Source organism: Ixodes scapularis, unplaced genomic scaffold, assembly GCF_016920785.2.
Source record: "Ixodes scapularis isolate PalLabHiFi unplaced genomic scaffold, ASM1692078v2 PGA_scaffold6__148_contigs__length_123643588, whole genome shotgun sequence".
Taxonomy (NCBI): Eukaryota; Metazoa; Arthropoda; class Arachnida; order Ixodida; family Ixodidae; genus Ixodes; species Ixodes scapularis.
Window position 1 is genome coordinate 5,910,426 of NW_024609881.1, and position 9,498 is coordinate 5,919,923.

Consider the following 9,498-nt stretch of genomic DNA (forward strand, 5'->3'; position numbering starts at 1 on the left):
GGGGTCAAAGGATCGGCGGCGGCATGGCGCGGAAGAGGGAAAGGGTGGAGGTTGGGGGGGGGGGGGGGTAAATAGAGAGAAAAGAGTCCTGTGAATTTAGAAAACAAAATGCAAACACCTAAAAAAGAAATACGCTTTTTTTTTTCTTTCCGCCTAGCTGCCGCACAACTTTAGTTCTTTTTTTTTCTTTTTTTTTTACGAACAACCAGCGATTGGCACCGATTGCATTGCTATGCAACCGACTCGCCTTGCACCGCGGCAGATCCTCCGATTACACGCGCTTCCCGCCAACGCCGCCGTTCATGATGGCTAGCGCATGACCGAGGATCACAACAACATCAACAAAATTCGCGAAGACGCGAAGGCGAAGACCCGTAAGCAAAGCCTCCCCCCTCGACCGGATGCGATCGAAGCCTGACCAACTCCACTTCGACCCCCGATATGGATCCCGGCGTGGGGATTGGGGATGAGAAAAAAGGACCCCTAGAAACACGAGCGAAAGAAACGAAAACGGACGCGAATATAGACATCTTGTATAAAAGTATTTCTCAAAGTTTTCATTAAATCATTTTACAGTCTACAAAACGATTCATTCCGTTATAACACGCGTAAAAACACAGGCGAGCTGGTGAAGAACTTCCACAGTAACCGGAGGCACGGAACGGCGAAAAAAAGGGACAAGAGAACGAGTCTCGAACACAACTTCTATATCCGTTTTCACGTAAAGAACCCTAATAATAAAAAGTCCGACTCCTCGCGAACCATTCCCAATTTCCACCTTTATGCGGGGAATTAAGATATATGTTGGTGAATTCTAGATTACATATATGGTATATTATCAAGGCGCACATGTTCCAGCGCCAAAATCATCCCTTTTTCCTCCAACAACCAAATCTCTTAATTAAAGGAGTTATGCAACGATTTTAACGTTGAAAGAATTGGCATCTTCTGCTTTTGATATTGTTCATCTTGTCACAAATGACAGGAAACACACCTCCTTCCATCGAAATGTTGCGATTCCGACGCGTAATAGTGAGGCAAAACTTAAGAGTATTCCCCGACCTGCAGCCGCGAGCGGCGGCCATGAGAAACACGCGGCGTGACGTCACTGGGGAATCTTGTAGAAAGATAACAAGTTATGCGAATACCTGCTCGATAAAAGGTAACTTTTCTATAAATCTTGTCTTTCCAACATATATATATATATGCGTCAAAAACCTGGTATCATCGACAAAGCTTTTATTATACAGAGTTTTAGTGGCGACATCCATCCTAGGTCCACAAAACTATCAGCTCCATCTGCTACCGTGAACAGCCAAATGGAACAGCCGCCAGAAGCCGGAGGGAGAGGGGGAGAGAGCCTAACCTCCTTGAGAGAGCCGGACGGGTATGGCCGGACCCGGATAAGACTTTCCTCCTTTCACCACATTGTTCGCGCTGCGCCCGCCAGCACGTCGTCACGCGGTCGCGAGCGGAGGAGTTCTCGCTGCTCACTGATGGCTCTAAAAAAAGAACTTTTCCGGAACCCCGCGCCTACCCCCTCAACGTCACTGCGCACGTGACCCGGAAGACGACGTACGAGTTGAGAGGCGCCAAAAACCTGGATCTTTTTCATTTTTGTAAATAAAAACTAGGGTATCCAGGCAAAATCTGTTCACTTCAGAAGTGTCAGGCATCAACTTCCACAATAATTAAAGCAAAGCCCTGAAATTGTTGTACAGCTCCTTTAAGAACTACATAATGACAAACAGTGCAAAAGGGACAGGACACAAAGTAGAAGGACACAGGACATACGCTGACTAACAACCAAAGGTTTACTATAACTTCCAAGCGCGCACAGTGGCTCGCGCAAGCACAAGCTCTTCCTTCTCTTTCAAAAGAGATAAATGCTAATAAAGAAAGAAACAGCGGCACTAGAAGGACGTAGCAAAACGCGTGACCAGAATAAATATTAAAAAAATATATTCAAATTCTGACAGCGGCAAGAGAAAACAATAAGATCATGCGCTGCGTACACTCTCCCTTACAAGAATGATCAATGAGTTTCAATTGACTTTCTATTGTGTTCCTATAGAGTCAATTGAAACTCAGTATAAACTCAATGTGTAATGAGTGTGATCATTAGAAACTCAATTTTGATTTTATTGAATTTACTCATTAGGCATGCAATTGAGACTGATCATAAGAATCTCAATATGGATTCTATTGACTTTACTCACTAGGAATGCAATTGAGTTTGATCATTAGAAGTTTAATATCAATTCTAATGAATTTACTCATTAGGGATGCAATAGAGTTTTATCATAAGAAAGTCAATATCGATTCTACTGAACTTACTTATTAGGAATGCAATTGAGTTTGGTCATTAAGAACTCAATATCGATTCAATTAAATTTACTCATTAGGAAGGGAATTGAGTTTGGTCATAAAAAACTCAATATCGATTCTATAGAATTGACTCATTAGGAATGCAATTGAGTTTGGTCGTTTGTGGATTACTGCACCGCACGATTATTGCTTGAACCAATGTTTTTCTATTATTCTATTAAGGGATAGAAGAGTCCAATGACCTGGAAACACTGTTTATCATTTATGAGACTTCCAAGGAGGAAATAGCAAACTGGGAACCTTAATAAGTGCTGAGGTGGTCACCGGCCAAGTGAATACCTTTCTTTTGTAGGGTATATAAGGCGGTGGGGTAGTCAAGGGGAGTACGTTTAGTGGGTTGTGAGTGCTTAGTTATGAACTTATGATGTTTGTGTTCGTTTCCTCCACGTGCTTTGCTTCCTTCATGTTGCATGCTTTAAGGAACTACACAAAAAAATGTCAACCTGTAGCAAATTTTTTTAAACGCAGTTGTAATATATTCTATTGAAACACGTTGCAAAACTTCAATTGAAATTCAATTGCAATATTTTTATTGAAACTCAATAGCAAAAGTTCTATTGAAATACTATTGCCAAAATTCAATTGAAATGCAATTGCTAAAAATTCAATTAAGACTCGGTGGCCAATTCCCTGGTACGGTTCAAAAAGAACTCATTAGAAAAAGTCAATTGAGTTTCAATTGAGACTGAATGCTGTCTATTGAGTGAGTCCTTTACACTTTTAATTGAAACTCAATTCATTTTTTTGTGACGGATACGTTCGCAGCTCGTGCACACCGCGTTCAGGACACAAATTTGACCTTTACAGCTCGCGTGTACAGTATACTAAGGGAGGTCACAATAGACCGATCCCACTAAGCGTTCCACGCATGCGTGACGCCGCCATCACTGTAGTTCATAGGAGGCAGGCACCGGTTCACGAGGCAGCTCGTACCGCCTCGTGCTCTGCTCGCGCAGGCCCTCAGCGGGGTTGTCGCGCGTGCAGAAAGACTACATCTCCCACGACGCATGGCGGCAGCGGTGGCGTAATCAAACTGGCTCTGAGATCGGTATATTGAGAAATTGTAATTCCCTGTTGGTCAGATGCACTGACGCGACACTAATGCAGTGATCTGCACCAGCCGGCCATCTTGCAATACATGCAAGGGACTGTATGTGCTCAGCAGTGTTTAGCCAAACCAAAATCCTAAGACGTTTTAGGTCAAAAAGAATACGCGAGCTGTATGAAGCTCAAACAATTGTGTCTCGTGAGGCGGTGTGCATCAGTGCCCCATCGATCGCCTTATCTCCAAAAGAACTTCACTACCTTAATCGTATGACTTGACGACAAGTATTCAGCCTGCAACCTCAGGTTCCTTTTTGGTCTCAAACTTCATATGTTTATCATCTACGATTTCCGATCGTGTATCTCAAGCATTTTCTAATCTTGTTTCAAAATTATTGCTTCCTTCTTTCTTTCTTTCTTATTTTTTACGGTTTTTTCTGTCACAGATATTATCAGCAACTCACCTTTTTTATGCATTTTATTTTAAATTTTTACGTATAACAACTTTGAGGGTGTACGTTTCTTTCTTTTAACCAACAACATCAGTAACTTCTTGCTTCGTTCTTCTCCTCCTTTAAAGACTGTATTAAATGTCAGTTGTCAGTTTAGCGCCCTTCCTGTCTACCTCGTCCTTCCTTTCCTTATTGTTTTACGCTATTTTACTAATGGTTAACAATCAAACCGGAGCGCCCCTAGCGGACGTCACCGCCGCCGCGCATGCGCGATGGAGGGTGGGCAAGAAGCGCGCTGTTGCCCATAAACAAACCATTAAAATGCAATGTTATCGGCGTCGGTGTGAGTCCCCGTGCTCTTTCTCGCGTTGGAATTGTTGATTTTACGTCTTCCTGGCAATGTCTGACTGCTTGAGCGGCCTCAGCGAAATTAACGAGGCTGGTTACACCGCAAAACTTCGCGTGAATAATGTGACGTGCGCCGATTCATTCCACGGGGACGCCGCAGAATGGGCGCTAAAACCTGATTCGCGCGATGAGATTCTGCTCGCTATTTTCAGTCGCGACGACGTCGCTCGGGTTGCAAACGCGTGGGCCGTAGCTGAGATGGTCGACGTCAATACTGAAAATCGCAAGCAGAATCGGGCATTACAAGTGACGGCCACTGGTAACAATGATCAACATCTTGTATTTACTGATTACACCGAGCCTGCCCAGTTGAAAAATCTCATTAACTCCAATTGAAATTCCAATTGGTATTAACTGGAACAAATGGGATTTAATTGGTTCCAACTGGCAAAACATTTCCAATTGGATCTTAACTGGTTCCAATTGGACTTCCAACTGGCACTTACTGGTTCCGATGGGACTTCCAATTGGCACTAACTGGAACCAATGGGATTTAATTGGAAGCAGAACTGGCACATCTCCAATAGGAAGCCCAACTGGTTCCAATTGGAAATTCAATGGGTTTCAGCTGGAACCTGAACAGGTTCCAATTGGAAATGCAATGGGTTTCAACCTGTTTTGGCAACAAGTTCCAACTGGAGATTTGATTCATTTCAGCTGGCATCTCAATAAGGTTCCAAATAAAAATTGAACTAGCTGGTTAAAAATGAAAAAATAAAGAGAAAACCTAGCGTTTGGCACCAGTGCCCAAGTAATAGCCCGATTGAAATGAAAATATCAGTTAAAAACAAACTGTATTCTTAAAGATTCTAATTTAAGGGCATTTGGCATGAAATAGCTCTTATAGATGGTTCAATATTTGAAACAATTCAGTTACATTTGTCATATTGTAATTTATTAGATGTGGAACCCTAACTTAAGCAGGTCGCAAAACAAAGAATAGTTTATACAGGTCTACAAATGGTTGGAATGTTGTAGAAACTTTGTCACAGAAAGTAGTGTCAGAGTTGCAATCTCGCTCATGAAAAAGTGCTACAGACACGAGAGCAATTTATCACAGAGCTTTATTTCAAAGCGGAACAGGCGGTTTTATACTTAAATAAAGCAAGATAACAGATTAGACCTCAAGTCTTGAAGAACACTTCTAGGTTACATATAACTTGCAATTTGCCCATTAGAAGGGTCGTGAGTATCACGCAACAAAGCACACATAAATCAGATAGACCTTTAGAACAATTGAATACTTACTGCCTAGTGCACACACAAAACATAATATATAACATACATTTTGTATCTATAAACACAGCAAACAAATAAAAAGTGGTAGAATACATCAGACACACTCATTTGTGAGATTACACTTGCATCACATTCTTGAAGCATCAAGAGTAGCACCCACAAGCACAAGTTATAGAGAAGGTCTATTTAGCATTTGCCTCAAAAATAACATGTATGTGCTAAGCGTGGCTTTTTGTTTAGAATTCGGACACTCTCATGAACATTACGATGTAGTCGCAGCTCTGTTTTATTTCACACATGAAGATATGGCTGGTGAAGTCTTAACTACAAGATGTCTACTATTCTGGAAAACCTGGAATCATCAGCGGAAATGACCCGTAAAAGTCACTCTGCGGTGTGCACTAAAGCCCAGCAGTCGCGCATCGGCACAAGCACGCTGCGTAACATTGCCCGAAATGCAGTGTTGGGTAAAGTACATCAAAAAGTACTTGAAGTACAGTAGAAACTAAATGAGAGGTTATGTACTTTAAGTAAAGTAGTAAAAAAGTACCATGCATACAGTGTATTTAAAGTAAAGTACTATAAATACAATGCACTTTAAAAGTAAAGTACAAGATTTTTTTAATACGATCTTTCATGACGTCCTTTCATTCCCTTACTGTTTTTCTTAACTGGTATGCATTGCTCCAGGGGTAATCAGGGGTGCATCAGTTATTTTTGGAAATGGCGGCGAATGTTGGATAAAGCCAAGTGGCCACAGAGTATAGTTATTTTCGGAAATGGTGCCGAATTCAGAAGTCTCTTTGACTTTTTCATTTAGCGCTCCTTGCACCCAAGGAAGTGCAAGGAGTGCTAAATTATGTACATTATACTTGATGTACAATGTACATACCGTAAAATACTGGGAAAGCACCCACTCAAACTTTGGAGATAATCGCAAAAAAAAGGGAGATGGGCGCTTGTCCGGTCATTAATTTTACATATAAATGTAGTGTGCGTATTTTCTCAGATGTTACAAATCTGGTAATGGACGCTTAATGTGGAGTGGGCGAATGCGCGGTATTGTACGGTAAAGTACTTCCCAGCACTGCCGAAACGTCCTTAATGATGCAAGCCACCATCTGAATAAAAGAAGAGAGCTGCTGCGGCCCTCATCTTCTAGCAAGCATGACAGAAGATGACTCGTAATGTGCATGCTGGTACAACACCCGTCTAAACCGAAAGTAGGAGGAGTAATAACCAAACTTTTCATCGTTATGAAGAAACTCCCAGGAACATTTTGACATAGTCAGGGCTGGTTTGATTATGTCCATGAAGCTATGGCGTTGTGATGCTGAGGGCGTCCAACTAGCAGTTGCATATTTCGTCTGGTCTCGAAGTAAAATTTTTTGCATAGAGTCTAAGTTGGTTAAAAAGACCTTGATAGTGACCAAGATTTTAGTCTGCTGTAAAAGGAGTATGCTGTATCCAGATATGAAGTTGGACCAATGGTACAACTTCAGAAAGCAGTATGTTATATCCAGATGTCTGTTGTAACCAGCTCTGTTTTAACGAGTTCATAATGCATATGTTTAGTAAGGCGTCTGCTAATCTGGAAAACCTAGAACTGTCGGGGACTTCTGCTTACCTGGAAAAGTCAGAGAATTATCAGGAAACTGAAAAACGTTGGCTAAATCAGGAAAATGACCCATGCAAGTGCCACAGCAATGTGCAATGAAGCCCGATGGTTACGTGTTGTACGGCTGCGCTAAGTAATATTGCCCAAAACATCACTAAACAACAACAAGCAAACATCTGGTTAAGAAGGAAGAGCCATTATTGATTTCTAAGACGAATAGTATGTAAAAGCAGTACTTTTGGGTCAAGAACGCACTCCTTCGATAAAAGTAATGGTCGGGGAATCTAATTGAAATAGTCAGAAAAACCTGGAAATGTCGAGGAATTCGAAAGAAGTAATTTGGTAGACACCCTAGTTTGGGCAGCGGGAAGTTTGTATGCTTTCAACTAGATCTCGACAAAATCACTGTGGATTGGCAATTAAGGCAGTGAAGCACTAAAGGTAACCTGGCGTCTTTAACGAGTATCACGCAATAGGGATTGCCTAAATTCAGTGTACAACACCCCTCCTAATCCAAAGAGGCAGGAGTGAGAAAAGAACTTTTATTTAAAGGTATGCAGCACAAACTTTCACTTCACAGACTACCAAGATCTGGCATGTAAGCACAACGGCCACTGATCAACTGGTAATAGTGTGTGATTGAATGACAACCATGCCAATCTACACTGGCTATTATGGCAATTAAGGTGTGCACCCATTCAGATGCAAATATGAGCAATTCAGAAACAAGGAGCGGCAACTGAATTGGAGCATTTTTTTAAATTAGTTGTGTAATAAAATATTTATACTAATGGTATGAAACTTTGACATGATCAAGAAGGTATGCAAAGTAGCACAGGATGAGAAGAGATGGGATTTGAATTTTTTAGTTAGAGAGGGCATTTACAGTGTTTTCACCCACAAACCGGCTCAACTGTATGGCATGCAAAGGTCAATCCTTTCTGGTGATAGTCTCTAGAAGATTGATGACTAACTCAGTAGTTTGCTCTAACCAGGAAAAGCGTGTTACCATGTGCCTATACGACGTCAGAAATAGATAAATAAAACAAATCTCCAGGAAACGACTACTTTCAACACAAAATGTGGCATGAACGACTTTAAATTTTAGGATAAACACGACTACCGTAAAATACTGGGCAAGCGTCCAATCAAGCTTTGGAGATAATCGCAAAAAATGGGGGATGGGCGCTTGTCCGGTCATCAATTTTACATATAAATGTACTGTGCGTATTTTCTCAGATCTTACAAATTTGGGAATGGGCGCATAATGTGAACTGGGCGGATGTGCGGTATTCTACGGTAATAAAAAAAAAGAATTACGTTGCTTCCCAATACCAGCTTATGTTTCATGCTTCCTTTTCACTATTTAGAATGTCAAAGCGCTGGGAACAGCTACAATGAACTTGCTCCGCAACATCACATATGTGCACACGTTTGAGATTTTAGAGATGGGGACAACTTGCGCATATGCATGATCTCCTGACACCCGATGAAAATGATTCTATTGAGACGCTGGCAAGTATGGGGCTGGCAAGCACTTAAAGCGTGTCAGGATGACAAAGGTGGAAATGTCATTAGCAATATTTTCAATCCTGCCAAATGTTCCACCTGCAAGTTCGACAAAAGAGTTGTTGGTTTCCTTGTTGAGGCTGTAGGAATAAGTTGTCAGAATGGACTTGTCTTTGATCATGCGTTGAAATTCGACAGCTCGAGAAGAAAATGCCGGAGAATTTCGGAGAGGACAACGAAACGTTACATATGGGGCTTCTTTGCTAAAAAAGCGCACTCCTTCTCTTGACACTAGCATCGTCTTCTGATTTATGTTCAGATCCAGTGAGTTACAATACTGTGAAACCTTGGCATTGAAAGTTTGCTTACTCAATTTGCACACAGCGGCTTGAAGTGCCATGGCTCGACAGATATGTTGTGGAATCTCGTTAGCAGCTTTGATATGAGCTTTGAGGAAGCCATTTCCCGATTCAAAAGGAAAGGCAGAATGGGACCATAAGGGTCCCCAGAGGCGGACACTCTTAAAAGATGTCTAAGTTGATGCAGGTTGTACGTCATGCTGTGTTTTTCACACAAAAGCTGGGTGGTAATCATAAACTCAAGCATCATTTCATCAACTGCACCAATATCCAAGACGGAGATCTTTTTTCCTAACATGGCATGCAAGGATTCTACCAAAAGTGCCCAGTGCCGGAGATACTGATTTGGCAGAAGACCATCCAACACCGGCACACTGTAGTAGAGTATCCAGTTCTCTGACGCTTTTGCGTTCCAAAACTTTCTTTCCTTTAGAGATCGTGGCATTCGCCTCACATCCTTTGGCGGCCTCATTGCCGGGAG

General features: G+C 41.7%; 1 pseudogene; it reads right to left on the reverse strand.

The window, feature by feature from the left end:
* Window positions 1-7,628: 7,628 nt before the first annotated feature.
* Window positions 7,629-9,498, reverse strand: LOC121832949 (annotated as a pseudogene).